This window comes from Staurois parvus, unplaced genomic scaffold (assembly GCF_062004578.1).
Source record: "Staurois parvus isolate SC_StPar_1 unplaced genomic scaffold, SC_StPar_1.0 ptg000120l, whole genome shotgun sequence".
NCBI classification, from domain to species: domain Eukaryota; kingdom Metazoa; phylum Chordata; class Amphibia; order Anura; family Ranidae; genus Staurois; species Staurois parvus.
The window spans coordinates 1,126,442-1,149,186 of record NW_028317916.1 but is presented as its reverse complement, the minus strand read 5'-3'; positions in this window follow the sequence as shown (position 1 = coordinate 1,149,186).

Genomic DNA, 22,745 nt, shown 5'->3' with positions numbered 1-22,745 from the left:
AAAAAAATTTAAAAAATCAAATTTCGTCATAAATGTAGGACAAAATTTATTCTGCGACATGTGTTTGCTAAAAAAAAAATCCCAATATGTGTAAATTAATTAGTTTACATGAAAGTTATAGTGTCTACAAATGGCGGTATATATACTGGAATTTTTATTTTTTTAAATTTTTTTACTTGTAATGGCGAACAGTGACTTATAGCAGGACTGCGGCGGGCATTCTGACACTGGGGGGAACTGAATTGGTGTCACTGATATCCCCAGTGACACCAATACAGTGATCAGTGCTAATAAAAAGCACTGACACTGTACTAATGGCACTAGGCAGGAAGGGGTTAACATGTGGGGCGATCAAAGGGTTAACTGTGTGCTGTGTGCTTTTTTACTGTGTGCTGTGTGTGTGCTTTACACTGGGTAACACTGTGTGTGTGCTTTACACAGGAGCTAACAGGAGAGATCTGTGTTGTTTATACACAGGTCTCTCCCTTGTCAGTGATACTCGGCGATCACTGGGTGCCGCTGGGGAATCAGCGGCCAGTACCCGGTGACTGACAGCCGAGGCCGCAAATGACAGTCACTTTTCATTGGTTAACCACTTGCCCTCCAGAGGATTTTGCTTCCTGACCAGGCCATTTTTTTGCGATACGGTGCTGCATTATTTTAACTGACAATTGCGTGGTCATGCAACACTGCACCCAAATGAAATTTATGTCCTTTTTTTGCCACAAACGGAGGTTTCATTTGGTGGTATTTGATCGCCTCTGTGTTTTTTATTTTTTGCACTATAAACAAAAAAAGGCCGACAAATTTGGAAAAAAAAGCAATATTTTTGACTTTGCTATTAAACATGTCCAGTAAAAAATTAAAAAAAATGTAATATTCATTATAAATTTAGGACAAAATGTATTCATGTATACATGTCTTTGCTGAAAAAAATCCCAACACGTGTAAATTAATTGGTTTACGTGAAAGTTAACACATGGCTATATATATATATATTTATATATATACAGTGGGGCAAAAAAGTATTTAGTCAGCCACCAATTGTGCAAGTTCTCCCACTTACAAAGATGAGAGAGGCCTGTAATTGGCATCATAGGTAGACCTCAACTATGAGAGACAAAATGAGAAAAAAAATCCAGACAATCACATTGGCTGATTTGGAAAGAATTTATTTGCAAATTATGGTGGAAAATAAGTATTTGGTCACCTACAAACAAGCACGATTTCTGGCTCTCACAGACCTGTACCTTCTTCTTTAAGAGGCTCCTCTGTCCTGCAATCATTACCTGTATCAATGGCACCTGTTTGAACTTGTTATCAGTATAAATGACACCCGTCCACAACCTCAGTCACACTCCAAACTCCACTATGGTGAAGACCAGAGAGCTGTCGAAGGACACCAGAAACAAAATTGTAGACCTGCACCAGGCTGGGAAGACTGAATCTGCAATAGGCAAGCAGCTTGGTGTGAACAAATCAACTGTGGGAGCAATAATTAGAAAATGGAAGACATACAAGACCACTTGTAATCTCCCTCGATCTGGGGCTCCACGCAAGATCTCACCCCGTGGGGTCAAAATGATCACAAGAAAGGTGAATAAAAATCCCAGGACCACACGGGGGGACCTAGTGAATGACCTGCAGAGAGCTGGGACCAACGTAACAAAGGCTACCATCAGTAACACACTACGCCACCAGGGACTCAGATCCTGCAGTGCCAGACGTGTCCCCCTGCTTAAGCCAGTACATGTCCGGGCTCGTCTGAAGTTTGCTAGAGAGCATTTGGATGATCCAGAAGAGGATTGGGAGAATGTCATATGGTCAGATGAAACCAAAAGAGAACTGTTTGGTAGAAACACAACTCGTCGTGTTTGGAGGAGAGATAATGCTGAGTTGCATCCAAAGAACACCATACCTACTGTGAAGCATGGGGGTGGCAACATCATGCTTTGGGGCTGTTTCTTCGCAAAGGGACCAGGACGACTGATCCATGTACAGGACAGAATGAATGGGGCCATGTATCGTGAGATTTTGAGTGCAAACCTCTGTCCATCAGCAAGGGCATTGAAGATGAAACATGGCTGGGTCTTCTAACGTGACAATGATCCCAAACATACCACCCGGGCAACGAAGGAGTGGCTTCGTAAGAAGCATTTCAAGATCTTAGAGTGATCTTGCGAGTCTCCAGATCTCAACCCCATAGAAAACCTTTGGAGGGAGTTGAAAGTCCGTGTTGCCCAGCGTCAGCCCCAAAACATCAGGAGGAGATCTGCATGGAGGAATGGGCCAACATACCAGCAACAGTGTGTGCCGACCTTGTGAAGACTTACAGGAAACGTTTGACCTCTGTCATTGCCAACAAAGGATATATAACAAAGTATTGAGATGAACTTTTGATATTGACCAAATACTTATTATCCACCATAATTTGCAAATAAATTCTTTCCAAATCAGCCAATGTGATTGTCTGGATTTTTTTTCTCATTTTGTCTCTCATAGTTGAGGTCTACCTATGATGCCAATTACAGGCCTCTCTCATCTTTTTAAGTGGGAGAACTTGCACAATTGGTGGCTGACTAAATACTTTTTTGCCCCACTGTATATATATATGATTTTTTTTTATTCTAGTAATGGCAGCAATCAGTTACTTATAGCGGGACTGCGGTGGGCATTCTGACACTAACTGACACTGACATCCCCAGTGACACTAATACAGTGATCAGTGCTAATAAAAAGCACTGGCACTGTACTAATGACACTGGGCAGGTAGGGGTTAACATGTGAGGCGATCAAAGGGTTAACTGTATGCCTTGTGCTGTTTTACTATGTGGCCTGTATGTGTTTTACTAGGGAGACATGCTGCTAAGCAGAGCAATACAAAGCAGCATGTTGGTGCTGCCAGGAGATCTGTATTGTTTACATACAAACCTCTCCCCTGTCAGTGTTCCTCATTGTTGGTGTCAGTGGGAAGAATAGTGTCTATCAGTGGGAGGAAACGTGCCTCAAGGGCCGAATAAAGACAAGCAAAGGGCCTCATCCGGCCCCTGGGCTGCAGTTTGGAGACCAATACTTTAGTGGATTGGAGTGTCTTTCAGAATTAATGGAATCTGACCTCAAAAGAAGTTAATTCTTAGTCACAATAAGTATGTGAATGAAAAGTACATATAAACTTTGTTTGGCCTGCAGAGTGTGTCTGCCAAACATGAAGACCCAGTAGAAGGGAAGTCAGTAGTTGAGTTCTACTGGCAGGGCTGCTGTTAGAAACCATGGGTCCCCATACAGCCAACCTGAAAGGGCACTCCTAAATAAACACAGTTTACAATGCTTAGTTATGAATGAACACAGTGAGTGATCGGTACCTATCACTCATTGTGTTCATTCAGGAAAGGAAGTAGCTGGTAAATGTGACATTTTCCAGACCCTTCCTCCACTCTCCATCCTGAAGGATTCTATTGTGTACCTGCAGCTGCTGGCGGGAAGGAGAGGAGGGAAGCCAGCAGCACTGCGGGGGTAGAGGGGGGTACACAGGGATGCCTGGGCAGCAAGGGGGAAACATATGGTGCACATGGATGGTGATTGGTATGGTGGGAGGGAGAGAAGAAGAAGCCAGCTTTCAGTTGTTGCAGAGAGAGCCATACAGGGGATCAGTTCCAGTAACTCCCCCTCCCGCCATGCCGATCACCCTCCCTTCCCACATCCTATTCACCCAGCTGCCTGGGCCCCCCTGCTGGCTTGGGCCCCATACAGGAGGACAGGTGATACCCCATTATCCACAGCCCTGACTATTGGTATAGGGTATTTTAGCCCCAGTTTTTTATAGTTTGAGGCAAAGTAGGGAATAGTGAACTGCCCTGGGTTTGATTTGTGCAGGATTCGGTGAACTTCAAAAAAGTTTTGGGTATTGCCTTGGGGAACATGTACCAATCCATTCAGCCAGGAACAGTGATTTTTTTAAAAATACTTCAATTGAAACATTAAAAATGTGCCGTAATCCTGCATGTATATGGTTGCATCTCCTTCATAGTGACAGATGTGACACTGATATTTACCAAAGAAAAAAGTTGGTAAATTACATTTTATTAAAAAAGAAGGGGTCTGTGTGCTGTTTTATTTATTTTTTTAAAGATTGTGACAATAAATGTAATTGCATGAGTTCTCCCTAAAAATCCATAGAAGACCCTTAATCCGAGAATGCAGCCTGGCTGGCCAGGAAAGGGCTAGAAGGATGAGCATGTGACCTTCCCTCTCATGTAACCATGCCAGGCCACATACCCTCAACATACAGGTAGGCAAAGGGCCTCATCCCCACGACCCTGGCCTCAAGTTGTGGGGGTCTGTGGGTGTAGGGCTTATTGGCATCTGGAAGGGCCCCCAGATACTGCTCCCCCCACGTAAATGAGTATGGGGTACATAGTACCCTTACTCATTCACCAAATAAAAAGTCAGCTAGAAATAAAGACACTCAACATGTGAAATCTTTTATTTTAAAAAATATTCCCCAAAAAGTCCCTGATTTGTAAATCTAGTGTCACCCATGCCGGAAAAAAAAAACATTCAACAACCTGCCGCACAAGAGCAATACTAAATAGACACAAAGCCAAATGAAAGCTCCCCGAGCTGCCATCAGCTTTATAAGGGAAGGCTAGGGATAGTGGTGACATCACTGACCAAATATGGCCATGGCCAGTGACAATATTGGGGCAGTGATATCACTACTATTCCCCCCCCCCCTTTGCTTAAAAAAAAGACGGATTCCCCATGACAGCAGTGGTTTCTAGAGATGTTGCAGAGGCAAGCACCTGTGGCTTCCTCAGGAATTAGTGACAGTGGAAAACTCATATGCAAGAAAAATGGCTGCTTTCATGTGCATTTAACCACTTGCCAACTGTGGTGTAGCCGAATGACAGCTACAGCATGGTCGTCCAGTTCTGGGAGGGCATCTTATCACATACTCCCAGAATGCACCCTCCCGCGTGCCCCCAGCGGCACGCACCAAGCGATCTCCATGATTGCTGTGTCCTATGGACACGGCCGATCACATGATGAGGTAAAAGGCCAATCACAGTGGCCATTTATTACGTGATCAGCTGTGTTCAATGACACAGCAGATCACCGAGTAAATACAGTTGCCGGTTAAAGGCAGCACTTTCCTTATGCTGTCACAGAACAGATCGGCACTGATCATTAGGGCACTGATGATCAATGCCCTGAAGTGCCGCCCAGCAGTGCCACCCACCAGTGCCCAGCATTGCCACCTCTCAGTGCACCCCATTAGTGCTGCCAGTCAGTGCCACCCAGCAGTGCCGCCAGTCAGTGCCACCCAGCAGTGTCACCCATCAGCAGTGGCGTCCCTAGGGGGCTGCAGGCCACACTGGGTGACACCATCACAGGGGGTGCAGGAGCAGGATGCCAGCAGAGCTTCTGAGCTCTGTAAAGGTCAGTTATTAGGGTGATCCCGGATTCAATGCAAAAGCGTTACAATTTTCAGCTTTCAGTGCTATCACACTTTGAATGACAATTGCACTGTCATGCAACACTGTACCCATATTAATTTTTTAGCTTTTTTTGAGACAGATAAAACTTTATTTTAGTGGTATTTATTCACCACTGGGATTTTTATTTTTTTTTCTATATAATTAAAAAAAATCCAAAAATTGTGAAAAAAGTGTTTTTCTTATAAAATTTTGCAAATAAATAATCTCTTTATAAATTTTGGCCAAAATGTATTAATCTATCTTTTTAGTAAAAAAAATTAAATAAATAACCCAAATTCGTTTATAACCAAAAACTATAATTAAAAAAAAAATGTTTACATTTTTATTTTAGTTTTTGTATATTATTAATGTACTTTTTTTTAACATACTGTCAACCTAGCAAAACAGTGACACTGTACTACTTGTGGGGGGTGTAAAGATTTTTTTTTCTTTTTTTACACTGATTGCATTTACACCCATAAAGACTGTAAAAGCAATAATTTCTCCTTCTCTCTGTCTGCATTCCTGCAGCCATTGAGAAATACTGTGCGAACTGTGATTGGTCACAGCTTGTCACATGGTACAACGCTGTTGTGAATAGCCTTGTACCATGTGACCTCTGTGATCATTCAAATATTTCACAAGTAGTAAGCAATGATGTCAGAAGTGACATCTTGTTTACTACTGTTCATGTGATCACTGATTGGCCAATCAGTGATTACATGACTGGGGACTTCACACAGAGGTCCCGTACAGCGATTGATGTTCCCAGGGAGTGTGCGCAGGCAGTGGATGCGGGGGGATGGTTAGAATGGTATGGTTTATCGACATGGGCCGGACGAGGTTAAACATTACTTAAACTTTTCACTCTGCAGTGCTGTCATTTTCTGTAAAATGCAATAAGCTACCTGGAGGTGTTCTGAACACAGAATATGTACAGAATGACCCCCCCCCCCCCGAAACATAATTTCCTGCTTGTGTGCTTGGCTCGCTGATTTTCCCAGACGTCTGCAAGTCTCACAAGTTGAACTTCACACAAGTCAGTCACATTGCATATAAGTCAGATTTCAGGCATCCCCTGCAACAAAAATTTTATTTTTGGTGAGATAATCCCAATAGGAAAGCATGTCTACAGGGATGCAGACCCTGCAATTTTCCTCATTAGAGCCCTGCAAGTCCAGTAGCTGATAGATAATTATGAAGTCATTCCCTTATGATTCATTCTGCACATGGACACAGACAAACAGCTCTTTCTTCAGAACAACAAAAGGTAGGAATCTGCAACACCGTTTGTTAAAATCCCTGCAATGTACATTGATAACTCAGAAGGGGAGGTTTTTCTCAACAAAAGTGGAGTTACTCTTTAACCGCTTCCTGACCTCTCTATAGCAGTGCTACTACTGCAGAGCGGCAGGGCTGCGCAAAATCACATATATATACGCGGCCCTACCCACTACAGCTGTCGATCACCAGGTCCCGGCACCCAGCAATCACCGAGTATCACTGATGGGAGAGAGGTCTGTATGTAAACAATACAGATATCTCCCGTCAGCTCCAGCATGCTGCTTTGTATTGCTCTGCACAGTGGAGCAATACAAATAAGTGTGCTTTCATAGTAAAGCACAGCACACAGCGCAGTAAAACACACACAGCACACATTTAACCCTTTGGTCACCCCAGACGTGGACACCTTCCTGCCCAGTGCCATTAGTACAGTGTCAGTGCTTTTTATTATCACTGTATTAGTGTCACTGGGGATGTCAGAAACACCAAGTCAGTTCCCCCCCAGTGTCAAAATGCCTGCCACAGTCCCGCTATAAGTTGCTGATCCCTGCCACTACTAGTATAAAAAAAAAAAAATTCCAGTATATATACCACCATTTGTAGACGCTAAAACTTTCATGTAAACCAATTAATTTACACTTATTGGGATTTTTTTAGCAAAGACATGTAGCAGAATACATTTTGGCCAACATTTATGATGAGATTTGATTTAATTTTTTTTACTGGATATGTTTTATAGTAAAAAGTCAAAAATATTGTTTTTTTTTCAAAATTGTCAATTTTTTATAGAGCAAAGGATTAAAAAAAAAACAAACAAACAAAAAAAAAACACCACACAGGCGATCAAATACCACCAAAAGAAAGCTCCATTTGTGGGGAAAAAAATACATACATTTCATTTGTGTGCAGCGTTGCGCAATTGTCAGTTAAAATATCACAAAATATGGCTTGGTCAGGAAGGGGGGTAAATCCTCTGGAGGGCGAGTGGTTAAACATTTAATGCCTTTTCTACGTCCTGGTTGAGTGAGGTACTGGTGATGTAGCCCTGGCCTCACAGATGCATCCTGGAAAGGCTACCCCTCAGACAGGGTGGTAGATGAGGGGGGATAGGGGGTCCAAATATCCCCCCCAGAGTGTCTGTAGTGGTGCAGCTAACCCTGACACTGGGTGTGCACTGGAAGTGCTGCAACAATGGTTCCGGCTCGCAATTAGAGATGGTTCTGCATATCAGTTCTGATGTGTAGATTACTTTTATATGAATCACTGGATCAGCAGGTAAGCTTTGATTTTGAAAGACAGTAAAGGGTCTAGTTATAACTGTTTTTACCCAGGATTCAGAGACATTTCACTCAAGATATACAATTTTCTGATTGGATTCTCCTGGAATTATATGTGAATCTTGGGTGAACACATTTATAAATAGACCCCTTGGGGTCACCATACACATTACAATCTGACCATACAATATCTGTACAATCAACTTTAGATTTACCAGAACTGTAGTATGAGGACCTATAGTACACAAGTCATCCAATTAAACGGCATCCAATTAGGCAGCACCTTGCATCTCATACTTGTTGGCAGATCTAAAGAGGATTGTACAATCATTTTGTAACGTGTATATATACTGTATATGACATATCTTGATACGAGGTCGAGTGCTATCCAGTTAGCTTCTCTTCTTCTCATCTTCCCGTTTCACGTTATATGAACTGAGCGTTTTAAGTACTTAAAAAATCATTACGTGAAACAAGACATAATGAGGACGGAAGTCTGTTTATATGGTTCTGACCTCACATAGCAATAAGTCTGACAGTTCAAACAACCATTGACAAACATAATAATGACACAATCAGGGGAATTCAGTACTATCACTTTTCTGGCAGTATGACCCCTTAGGCCTACGCCTAATTCATGAAGCTTTGCAACAGTTTGGTCCATTTATTATTATTATTATTATTATTATACAGGATTTATATATCGCCAACAGTTTGCTCAGCACTTTACAATATAACGGGAGCCAATACAGCAACAATACAGTTCAATACAAGAGGGATAGGAGGGCCCTGCTCCTTGGAGCTTACAATTTACCGACGCATATGTCAGATTCAGGTAGCTCTTACTACCACCACTCTGTCACTATGGCTGTAATATATTCTTTAACCACTTCCCGCCTGGCCTATAGTAATATGATGGCTGGGTGAACACCTCGTCCCTCCGGGAGGGCGTCATATGACGACCTTCCCACACCGCGCTTTCCGCGTGCCCGCAGGGCTGCGCTGTGGCGAGATCTGTCACCGGCTGTGTACCATGGACATGGCCGATGACAGATCTGTGTACTGGCCCCATTGCCAGTACCATGTGACCTGCTGTGACCAATCACAGCAGGTCACATGACAGTTGTATACAATGGATGACTTCCTTGCATGCCATCCATTGTAAACAAGTGTGTCTAGCAGTGAATGGTCACAGTGATCACATGCACAGGCTGGGGCAATCACAGCCAATCTGTGCCATGTGATTAGCCGTGGCCAATCACAGCTACTCACAACAAAAAAACCTGAATGAATCGATTTCATTCAGTTAAATGCTTGCTTAAAGCAAAAACATTATTTGCTATAAGCAATCAAATTGTGTAAAAAAAAAAAAAAAATACTGATCACTTCCCCAAAGTAGTACAATGTTACTATGGTAATAGTGTAATATGAAAAAAAAATCTTAAAAAAAGAGAAAAAATGTAATTAAAAAATAAAAAAAAAAAAAAATTAAAAATATTAATCAATTTTTTTTTTCGTATTGTCACCAGTCAGTGTCCCTGATCACCACCACACCAGTTATATGATGATGCTATACTACACTGGTGACAGTATGTAAAAAAAAAAATTGTGCAAATAATTTTTTACATTTCTTATTTTTCTAAAAAATGATAAAAAAAAAATTACAACTTCAAAAAACTCGCCATGCCTCTTATGAATTACGTTGGACTGTCTACTTTGCAAAAAGGGGTCATTTGGGGGGATATCTGTACTGTTCTGGCATTTTTGGGCCTTACGAAATTAGATTGGCCGTCAGTACTTCAGGATTGATCAATTTTCAGATGTATACCATAGTTTGTGAACTTTATAACTTTCCTACAGACTAAATAATACATCCTAATTTGGGTTATTTCCACCAAATAAATGTAGCAGAATACATCTTGACCTAAATTTGTGAAGAACATTTATTTATTTGCAAACTTTTATAACAGAAAGAAAGTGTTTTTTTTCCAAACTTTTCAGACTTTTTTTGTTAATTTAGCAAAAAATAAAAACCTCAGTGGTGATTAAATACCACCAAAAGAAAGCTCTAGTTGTGTGCACAAAATGATAGAATTTTAGTTTGGGTACAGTGTTGCATGATTGCGCAATTGTCATTCAAAGCGTGAAAGCACTGAAACCTGAAAATTGGCCTGGGCAAGAAGGGGGTAAAAGTGCCTTGTATTGAAGTGGTTAAAAGTGGTAATAAAGTCAATTTTTTTACTTGTACCTACAGATAAGCCTATAATAAGCCTTACCTATAGGTACTGTAAATATGTCCTAAATGTGCACTGTTTAGATATAATTACTTGTGTAGCAGCAGTGGCACATGTGCTCTGCAGGAATTTCATGCCCGTGCTGCTCCTGCAGAACTGTGTGCCGTAAAAAGTGACTTGTGACATCATCGCAGCTCGGCCATTCAAGCTGCTGGAGCCTGTGAACCCGGAAGTAAAGCGGATCTGATCAGTTTTCCATGAGGCTCCACCAACCCTGAGTACAAAACTATGCAGGGTGAGTGCAATGTCCAGTATGGGCACTCCAACCTCAGTGCCTGACACCAATAGACTCATGTACCTTTCCCAGGCAGGTACATGAATCAGGCACCAGTCATTTTTGGTGTTGTGCCCCAACGGAATTCTAGAGGGTGTCTACAACATCCTTTATAAATTCCCCAAAATGCACCATAGATTTTAAAGCAATTTCTGAATCAACCAAGTGTTCTTGATAAAGCAGAATATCGGCAAGATACTGTACATCATGTAGGAGACAATACTGGCAGCTGTATAATAATTCTGGAAGATGCAATCAGACAATTGTTACTATAATGGCTGGCATCTGATTAGTGACCATAACATACTGGAGTGGCTGGTGGGGACAACTTTTACCTCTACACAGGTGATTTTAAAGTGGTACAATCAAGAACAATGCTTGACCTATATTATGGTTACCTATATTCTATAATTACACATGCAATACAAAAACCTGATTGACTCATCTTGTCTTCTGCACTCAATTCAAAGTTCCATCATTCTTCTTTTGTGCTCAGAATGTAAAGACATAATCACATTTACAACCATTAAATCATCATATCAAAAACATGGGCCTTAGCCAACAACATAAGTTATGCTTTTTATTATATTAACTAGCAAACAAAGGGCAAGTATCCTCATGTGAACTTATTCAAAAAGGCAATAAACAATATGAAAAGTGCAGTAATATCAAGTTAAAGACAGTAAACCTGGAGTTATCTTGATGTGGGTTGCCATTGCTTTATGCACTACTTTATAAACTACTATTTATAACCACCAGCATTCCTTTCATAAAATGAAGGTTGTGGTGTGTAGCCTGCGGTGTTCCACAGAGTGTTTTCTGCATGAAGTTGCAGAGAACAATCTATGGTTGGAGGAGAGACTGGTCACATGACTTTGATATGTGACCAGACTGTCTTCCTGCTGGCACTTTTAAAAAACTTTATTAAAATGAATTGTGCTTCACTTGCTTTGGATTCCCCAAGCAAGAGAAGTGTTAGACACATTTATAAAGTCCACTGTGCTTTATAGATGTGCCATGATGGGGCCACAGCACTACTTTAGTGAGGCCCCTAATTCTGATTTGACCTTTCCTCTTACAGTTATTATATCCTGGGACTGATAAACAAGAGCATCCAGCACCCATGTTACTCTAGGCAGTGTTCAGAGCTCAATGTATCTTCTTAGTGGTTCCCCCACAGTGTTCTATGTTCTAGGTGGCGTGACACAAAGCCATGAAAATAGGGAATCTGGGAACATACTTATGTGTACTGAGACATTTAGCACAACACAATGTTTCAGCCTAACATTTGTGGGAAACATGATGGGGTCACACTCACTAGGTGCACCCTCTTAAAACCCTGTGAATGAACTCCCAGGGGGGATGTTTATAAAAAATGTGCTATGCAAATAATCCTGTAATGTGTCCCCTAAGTGATATTTCCCATGATCATCATCTCTATCTAGTGGCCATAATGTGGCATTTTTCTGATTGCTGTATTTCAGAAAAAAACAAAACAAGAAAAAACAAACAAAAAAAAACAACACATTCTTGCCACTAGTTGGACCTGGCAATCATTGGAAATACACATTAGACAAGTTATGGGGGATTTTCCATAAATAGACCCCTTAAAACAGTGGCATATCATCCATGGGTGCAGGGTGTTCACAGGCCCAGAAAGGGGGGGGGTGCCCTGACACACTGCACACATAGATACCTTAGGGCGCCAAGTTGGGTGGGGGGGTAGTAGTGCTCATATGAGCAACAGGGAGCCCAGGTACATGGCTGGTGATCCATGCAGAGTGCCCACCCTGCTGCTGCCAGAAGTGGCAGGATGTCTCCAGTAGCTCATCTCTCTGGTGTGTCACGTGTCAGAGACTGAGAGGAAGAAAGAATGCAGCAGGTGTCAGAGCTTAGCACCTGTCTGAAACCCTCCTCCTCCTGACCACCACCATGGTGACCTAGCCCCCCAAGATTATGAGCACCTCTTCACCCCCCACGCTCACACCCCTAACTGGAACTACATGAACCCCACCACCCGCCACTGCCTGATGACCTGATGCTGGAGAGTTTCTCCTCTGTCCTGTCTCGCTGTCCCCATCCAGTAACAGTGCCCTCCTCCTGTCCTGCTGCCCCCCTCCTGTCCCGCTGCCCCCTCCTATACCACTGCCTCCCTCCTGTAACACTACCCTCCTCCTGACCCACTGCCCCTCCGTCTTGCTGCCTGCCTCCTGTCCCACTGTCCCCCTCCTATCCCACTGTCTCCCTACTGTCTTGTTGCTCCCCTCCTGTGATGCTGCCCCTCTCCTATTCCGCTTCCCCCCTCCTGTAACGCTGCCCTCCTCCTGTCCTGCTGCTCCCCTCCTGTCCCACTGCCCCTCTCCTGTGACAATGCCACCCTCCTTTAACACCGCCCTCCTCCTGTCCCACTGCCCCCCTCCTGTGACACTGCATAAAGCAGCCCCCCTCCTGTAATGCTGCCCCCCTCCTGTGATGCTGCCTAACAGTTGGCTTTGAGACCAATGAGCCACAGGCTGCCAGGTAGACCAGCAGGGGCACCCTGCCACCCACGTGTCTTGTGTTTTGGAAAAAAAAGTATTTCTAATGTTTTTATATGTATACACATGTGTTGCCATTCATTTTTATTTTAAACTGCATTAGTTGTTTTACAAGGTGAATGAGGGTCTACATATACCACAGAGCTGGTGGGCCAGAGTTCTGTGCTCTGCTCAGGATGCTTTGATGGAAGATTCCTCTACCACAGCTAAAGGTTAATTGTTGTTTGCAATTGATTTTTTAATAGTGGCATGCCCAACACTGCTTAAAGTGGTGTTAAAGCGGTCGTAAACGGCATTCTTTGACTTTTACCTATAGGTACGTTTATAATAAAGCTTACCTGTTGGTAAAATAAATATCTCCAGCACATGCACGGTTTAGGAGATATTCCAGAGAGCAGAAGCTGGAGAGATCAGCGGTGCATGTCATTCCTTCAGAACTGTGAGACATGCGCACAAGTGACGTCATCACAGCTCGGCCAGTCAGACGGCCATAGCCTGTGAACCTGGAAGGAAAGCCAGGTGCAGATGGAAGCCCTGTCAATGGTGACAGCATGCCGCTAAAGGGCTTCGTTTTCAGGTATTTCATAATTTGCTAGTATGCATACTAGCACATTGTGATATTACCATGCATGGGGAAATGTTTTTTTTTTTTCATGAGACTTTACTACTGCTTTAAACCCCAAAATAAAAATTGAATCAGCTACAGTTTACCTTTCTATATCCTCTTCCTCTCTAGTGCAATCATTATACGTTTTTTGCAGGCAAGTTAAAAATCAGAATTTTGGCTATAAAATTACTTGCAATCTTTAAAAGAGTATATATTTTCTTATTGCAGAGGCCTTGTAGAATAAAGAAATGAAATTAAAGCTTTTTGTACTATAATTTTTAAGACTTTAGTGCAGATCCCATTTTTGGTACTATACTACTGTATATTTGTATTGTAGAACACATTAAGTTGTTTATGGATTTTTTGTTGTTAACATTATGTCCATGGTACATTTTTAGGATTCCAAACACTTTGTTGATTCAATACTCCTAATGATTGAGCTTCTTCGCTTGTACCAGCATGAATAAATTAATTTTCTCTTCTGAAGTGCTTGTGGAAACTTCTGACTTCTGTGGGTGTGGAACAATCTTCCGTCATAAAGGATGTACAGAACAACTCAGCAACTCAGTGAACATTTGTAACAAAACGATTTCTGTTTTTTGCAGAATTGCTACCACAAACAGTAACAAAAGAAAGCAATTTAGCAATGGCAATGCAGAGACACAGCGTAGATACATTGTTTCTGAAAGTAATACAGAATAAAAAAACTAACTGTATATAATATGCCAGAGAGTGGATTTTTATCATATAAAAGGGTTGTAGTAGTTGATGTTTATTCCTAGGCCCCCCTTGCAGCCTTTGCTGTGGCTGTTTCATATATTGCTACTTGGAAAAAAAATAGAGTTGGATTTTAGTATTTATTTTTTTGTGGTATTTTTTTTTTCTTAGCTAGGGCCTTTTGTTGGCAGCGATTAGTGAGGATTTAGTACACAATACTTTATAGCACCACATATTTACTCTCTGTTGTCATAGCTGCCACTAAATTTAGGCAACCCCCTTTATAAAAGTTCAGCAAGCCTAAAGGGAAAGGTAGAGGTTCTGCACACACAGGTACTGGTAGTAGTAGGTGAGCAGATTCTTCAGGACCAAGAAGTGGTTGGGCTACACCATCTAGAGGCACGGCAGGTTTGCCTTTTGTATCTCTGAGTGGCCACCATGCAGTCACAGCACACAAAGGAGGTAGTTGAATGGTTGACAAAGCCTTCTTCTTTCACCCAGGTCCACAGCAGCAAGTTGTCTGCAAGTGCTGCTAACATGCCTTCCTCTTCCTCCTCACCCTCCTCTGCTAATCTCGCAATCAGGAATCAGGGCTTCTGTTAGAAACCAGGGGCCCCTTACAGCCAACCTGACAGGGCCCCCCAAACCACAGGGCCCCATACAGCCAACCTAACAGCCCCCCCCCATTCCCACCAAAAAAAAACCACACAGTTTACTATGCTTCAGTTGTGAATGAAGACAATGAGTGATCGGTACCAATCACTCATTGTGTTCAAGGAAGGGGCTAGTAAATTACTGGAACTGATCCCCTGTATGTCTCTCTCTACAGTAGCTGAAAGCCAGCGGGGGGGAGAAGAATCCAGTTTTCATCTGCTGCAGAGGAAGCCATACAGGGGATTGGTTCTAGTAATTGCTCCCAACCCCCCCCCCCCAGCATATCCACCACAGTAAAAGCACCATGTGTAGTGCAATCACTCATTGTTTTGCACACAGGCACATGTACTGCACGTGCTTATGTTGTTATGTGCACGTACATAGAGGTGGGGGACTTTTCCTTTCTTTTTGTGTTTTTTTTTTTAATGTTATATTATTTTTTTACTTTGACAATGCAATGTGATACTGCGAAAAAAAGCTAATTTGTTTAAGAGTAATCTTTCCTATAGCTTTTAGGTTTAAAAAATGCCAATGATCTCGGCAGAAAAAAAAGCTAGATTTTTTTTGTACTAGTATTTAGCTGCATTTAGGAGTATTTAACAGTTTTGTATGCCAGAAAAACAAACACTCTATAAAAATGCAAACAAGAAGGGTTTTTTTTTCTGACTCTAAACGCTGAGCTTAAAAAACACCTCTAGACTACCTAATGTGAATGGACAGATAGGATAACATTAGATAAGATAACATTAGTTGCTTCTACAAGTCAGTGTGCATTAGATCTGCTGTAGCTGCTACTTCCAGTCAATTTAGGCCTTCAGGTGTTGCATCCAAAACTACACTTTTCAAAGGGTAGTAAATCTGAATAGAGGGCTGCTTCTGTATTTAGGGCCAAGATAAAAGCAATAGTAAAAAAATCAATTACAGATTCAAAGAAAGTAATACCCTAAAATTGTGTCACGGATTAGCTCTGTAAAAATCGTACTGTCCTGGAACATCTTAAAGTAAAACTCAGTATAAGCTTTTTATTTTCCCATGCAGTTGGGCTGTGCACCCATTGCATGGGAAAACTGCTCGTTTTGTTCAGGGGTTTAGTGGAAAAGCTAATCTTACCCTGTCCTCTGATTCCCAGGAAAACCGCACTCCGCCACATCTAGCAGTGGACTGTTTCTGCTGTCCTCATGCCCATAGCCAGTCTATGGGCGTGATGATGTCAGGAACAGTCCATTCACAAGACCACTAGTGTGCAGGGGGAAGAAGCAGCAGGGACCAGTTTTGCGCTCTGAGGATCGGCAGATTTAGAAAATATATCTTCACCCTTATGACCCCTAGATAAAAACGAGCAGATGACCCATGCAGTGCAGGCACAGTTCCACTGCATGGTCCAAAAAAATTTTTTGCCTGGATGCTGTAAAGGCTTCTCCTAAGCATACAATTTAAAACACAAATATTTTTCACATGTCACACTTAAAGTCACACTACAAGAAACCCCTGCACATTGTAAAGTAATTATTTTTTAAAAAGACCCCCATGATATTGTTAAGGCATAGGGAGCTCGCCCTATAACTCATCCAATAGCCTTGAAAATGGACAGAATCTAGTATCAAGATAACCATTATAGAGTTCAATGGGGGTTGCAGCCACTTTCAGACCTTGCAGATTTCAATTTTCATCTGTTTTGAACCCCAAAAGAATTGAACCTGGATAGATCTGCTCATCCCTACTTGCCAGCAGTCAGTCAGACGCTGGGAACATAGAGTACACAACAACATACATGTAGGCACAGCTACATGCCCCTAGGCTACAGCAATTGGAACTATAATTGTTCTTCTACTTAGCTTTGATATAACAGCTGCCTCACAGCCATGGTAAATTATAGCTAAGGTAGCGTTTAGGTTATTCATATACTTGTAAATTCTGAATTATACAGGGGCAAAAATAATTATTTGATCCCCTGAAAATTATGTAAGTTTGCCCACTTTCAAAGAAATGACAGGTCTATAATTTTTTTATCATAGGTATATTTTAAATGATAGAAACAGAATATCAACCAAAAAATCCAGAACCCCCCCCCCCCCCCAAAAAAAAAAACCAAAAAAACCACACAATACAAAATGTTATAAATTGAGTTGCAGTTCAGTGCGTGAAATAAGTATGTGATCTCCTACCAACCAACAATAATTCTGGCTCCCACAGACTGGCTATGTGGTACACAGATCGGTCCTGTCAATTTAAGAAGGTGCTCCTAATGACAACTTGTTATTTGCATAAAAGTCATCTGTCCGCAGAATCTCTCTTTCTTCATTCAAACTTCACCATCATGGGCATGACCAAAGAGCTGTCAAAAGGACATCAGGGACAAGATTGTAGACCTACACAAGACTGGAATGGGCTACAAGACCATCAGCAAGAAGCTTGGTGAGAAGGAGACAACTGTTGGAGCGATTATTTTCAAATGGAAGAAATACAAAATAACTATCAATCGCCCTTGGTCTGGAGTTCCATGCAAGATTTTACCTAATGCAGTAAGAATGATCATGAGAAAAAAGAGATCAGTCCAAAACTATACAAGAGGAGCTTGTGAATGATCTCAAGGCAGTTGGGACCACAGTCACCAAACAAAATCATTGGTAACAATACACCCCCATGGACTGAAATTCTGCAGTGCCTGCAAGAACCCCCTCCTCAAGAAGGCACATGTACAGGCCCATCTGAAGTTTGCCAATGAACATCTAAATGATTCGGAGAAAGATTGGGAGAAAATGCTGTTGTCAGATGAGACCAAAATTGAGCTCTTTGGCATTAATTTGACTGTATTTCGAGGAAGAAAAATGCTGACTATGACCCCAAGAACGCCATCCCTACAGTCAAGCATGGAGGTAGAAACATTTGGGGCTGTTTTTCTGCTAAAGGTACAGGCTGACTTTGCAACATTGAGGGGCCAATGGATGGGGCCATGTATTATAAAATCTTGGATGAGAACCTTCTTCCATCAGCCAGAACACTGAAGATGAGTCATGGATGGGTCTTCCAGCATGACAATGACCCAAGACATACCACCAAGGCAACAAAGGAGTGGCTCAAGAACAAGCACATAAAGGTCATGGAGTGGCCTAGCCAGTCTCCAGACCTTAATCCTATGGAAAATGTATGGAGAGAGCTGAAACTTCAAGTTGCCAAGCGACAGCCAAGAAACCTTAATGATTTAGAGAAGATCTGTAAAGCAGAGAGGATCAAAATCCCTCCTGAGATGTGTGCAAACCTGGTAACCAACTACAAGAAATGTCTAATCTCTGTGCTTGCCAACAAGGGTTTCTCCACCAAGTACTAAGTCATGTTTTGTTTGGGGATGTCACGGTGTGAGGTCAGGTTCAGAGACCAATTGCTACAGCAGTGGTAAGGCTTACCTGAAACCAGCAGGATTGGTACACCAGCGGGTCACCCTGGGAATGACGCAGGCTCACCTGAGGTGCGGGGTCTAAGTATCCACCAGTCTTCACCAGAGCTCCTAATGGTGGAGATGGATTTGGCTGCATGTGAATACCAGGTCGCAGTCTCAGGATCACCTCACAAGGGAAAGGGCAAGCTGGAAATCAAGAGCGGATCAAACAGTTTAGGGATAAGACAAAAGCAGAGTCAGTCACAAGCCAAAAGTCAGTCACAAACTGTCAGGGCTCCCAGGTGTGACCAGAGGTGTGTGACTGACGCAGGGAAACGCAGACTTCAGATATGTGATAAACAATATAATTTATTAACACTAACAATACAAACATAAACGCAGTGCAATACTAAACATAATACAGTGCAAACAAACCAAACCAACCACCCACAGATAACAGTACATACAAGCAAGCGTCGTCAGGCAGGCCGGGTCAATATCAATTGGGCAGGTAGGTACAGGGGGAGCAAGCGGAGATTGGTCGGGGTCACAGGCCAGGTTCAGCAGGTAGCAAGCAGCGTAGTACAGAGGGTCAGGCAGAGGGATGGTCAGGGTCACAAGCCAGGGATCAGAACAGGTAGCAAGCAGCGTAGTACAGAGGGTCAGGCAGAGGGATGGTCAGACAAGCCAGGGATCAGCAGAGAATCAGACAGGAACAGAGAGCAGGAACAGGATACAGGGCCCAAGAGAAACACAACACCAAGGCAGAGTCTGCAAATCTGGCCATCCCTTAAATACCCCAGCATAATCAGTTCCAGGTGTTAGCTGGCTGCAAAGTTGAGTCTCTGATTGCTGGGAGCACCCGCTGGCCAGCCCTGGTACTGTAGATCAAAAGGCAGGTGAGTCCCACCATTGCTGGCTAGTCCATTCCTGACACAAACGATATAGACGGCAGCAGTAAGGATGAGCGGGATATTGGCTGGAAGGCACAATAATCTGGCAAGGAGGAAGTGCATGGACATGGCTTTTATAGGAAGTTCATGGGAGGAGCAAGGAGTTCAAGGTTCAAGAGAAAACAAGGCACAAGGCAGGATTATCCAATAGATCAGGCAGAGTGTTGTCCAGCATCCCAGGAGCTCAGTGAGAAGAGTTACTCACTGACACAGTAGAAGTCCCAGGTTCAAGTCCAGGCCCTGACAGGGGATCAAATACTTATTTTACTGATTGAACTGCAGCTCAACTTATAACATTTTTATCATGTGTTTTTTTCTGGATTTTTGGTTGATATTCTGTCTCTATCATTTAAAATACACCTATGATAAAAATTATAGACCCTTTGTTTCTTTGTAAGTGGGCAAACTTCCAAAATCTGCAGGGGATCAAATAATTATTTCCCCCATTGTATACACTGTTCTTTCACGATTCTGCAAGGAAAGCAACAAAAGTGTTTCTAGTAGCTCCTCCAAGGACTGAGATACTAAAAATTGTAAAAGGAGATAAACCAACAGGATCTGATCAGTTTAACAAAAATTACCAGAGTTGCAAGATGGAGAAAAGTTGGTCATGATTTTAAAATGTTGAAGTGGTTCTAAAGGCTGAAAGTTTTTTACCTTTGTGCATTCTATGCATGAAGGTAAACAATCTTTGGTGTGCAGCTCCCCCCTCAGCCCTCTTAATACTTACCTGAGCCAGAGCTCAATCCAGTGATGTGCACGAGAGCATAAGCTCTCTCGAGTCTCTGTCTCCTCAATGGCTAAGACACAACAGCAGGAGCCATTGGCTCCTACTGCTGTCAATCACAGCCAATGAGAAAAGAACAGGGGTTTCTCATAGACACACATAGAGGAAGCTCGGGAACAGGCAAGCATAAGTGCTCCCACAGCAAGGAGCACTTAGCAAGAGGGAGGAGCGCCTGTGGGGGACCCAAGAAGAGGAAGATCATTAAAGCGCATAGGCTATCTGTTGATCTTAATTAGAATTGAAATGTAATAATCTGTCCTAAGTTTATTGAAAACTGATTTTCTTGTGGCGCATTGTACTTCATTATACATTAACTTTGGCCTGCATTTCTCAGACATCTAAGTAGCTCTAACTGTCTTCTGTTCTAGCATGTGGCTCTAGTGGCTGGACATATTACATAATGCAACTGGTAATTAATGCAGATATATCTAAACTAAACTGCTCTAAGTTAGTTAAGTGTATGGGGCTCTAAGGTTATGGTCACTGAGTTTTTGCAGCGATTCACTTCAAATACTTATGTAAACTTATGTGCATGAGCAAAAACTGTGCAGTTCATCATTTGGTAGCAGTGATGCAACATGACACAATACAGAGTGGAACATTCCTCAGTAGAACTTAATGCAGTGCAGATACCCATCTGATAAACATTAAACACGGTGCTAGCTATAGTATTAATAGTGAGAAGAGCTTCTGTATATGATTCCTGGAATCATGTGGACATTATGGGGTCTTTAGAGGTACAGATGGTGAAGGCACTTCCATATATTTGAAACTGGATGGAGTCCAATGTTTTTTGCCAAAGCAAACAAATACACTCCTTGTGTTATGTTCCATTCTCTGATGAAAATAAATGACTGATGTTCTTTGTTTTCTATGAGTAACAAGAAACTTCCTATAGAACATTTTGTTGTACAGCTGTGTCTATATATCCAAATTTTGTCACTTTATAGTGGGTTCAAGAAAAAAAAGGGGGAACACACCTGAAGTTCAGCACTATTTGTTATCTAACATTTCTTGAAAGCTTTTGATTAAAGTGGAATTTCCATTAAATGAATGATGAAAGCGCTCAGTGGAGACAATGAAAATTGGCCATTTTTTGTTTTGCTGAAAATATGGGCTAATATTGAAATTTTCTTAATCAGCAAATTGCATCTATGTCAATAGATAAATTGAAAATAAGGAGGCTTTTGGTGGTTTTTAAAGGTTAAAAGCTCTTTAAATGGTTTATTTGGGTCAGGGAAGTTCCTTTAAACTATCCTGGAGCTGTCTTCATGAATAAAAATACACTGAATGAGAAGAACTGTCAAGTATGTGATCACCTGGCCTAGTGTGACATCTTTTTTTTAAGCAAAGCCAAGGTGATGGGGTGACCTGACTTTGTTTATAAACAAAACAAGGTCACACAGCAATAGGGAAAGTGTTTAAGCTTTTTTACCTAGCAGTTATGCATGGCAAATTTAGAGGCTAAAGTTAATGTAACTTGGGTTGTTATCACAGAGTTGACTCAGCATCCCCTTTGTACAGCCAACAGCAGATTTTATATTTATCAAGTAATAAGAACAATAGACTTTTATCAAGAATACTAAGTTTTCATGCAAATTGCCTAAGTATGTACAGCAGTCAAATAGACGAGTCTACATCATTTTTTTTAGTACATTACTTTCCATTCAAACCCACAAAAGAAAAGCGGGGGAAGACAAATATTTGAATTACATACAGAGCTAAGAAGGAGTGTTAGTTTCCAGTTAAGCATCCATGATTTAATAAAATCTGGATGTTTTGCAAAGTAACAAAGTACCATAAAATGATTAACAACAGTTATTTTCAGAATGTACATGAGTATGTGGTCCATAGGAAAATATTTTGTAGGGTGTGCATATTCTAATTTAATGGAAAGTAGTATTAACAATAATAGAGATCACTGCAACTGAAATGAATTATGCTTTAAAAAAACTCTATAAATAAATGTAGTTTAGAAAATAAAAAATATTGCATAGTACAACCATTGTAAGTTATACTTTCCAATATAGGAAATCTGACACCCTACATTGGCCCTATATGTTTGCTGGATAACACATGCCTCCCATCATCACCAGTACCACAGTTCGGTCAATAGGCAATTAGCTGGGCTGGACTGAAGGTAGGTACAAGAGGCAGAAGTAGGCAGAAGTGACGCAAAAACTGCAGGCCCTGAAACAGGGGCGGACTGACAACTCATGGGACCCCCGGGCAATAGGGGATCATGGGGCCCCTGTGTCCTTGCCCAAACTCAAAAAAGCCTATGAAAAAGGTACCAGGGGCATCTCATGGGGCCCCCTACTGACCCCTGGCCCTCAGGCAGTGCCTGAGTTTCCAAATGGTCAGTCCGACCCTGCTATGAAACCTATGCTGCTGAGGTAGTTCACAGCTCCTAAAGAGGCTTGCTTTGGCCTTTTTGTCTTTGGTGCAAATGGACCTTATCTTGGAATGGGCAGACTATGGCCCAGTGTGACTCAGCAGTTAGTCGAT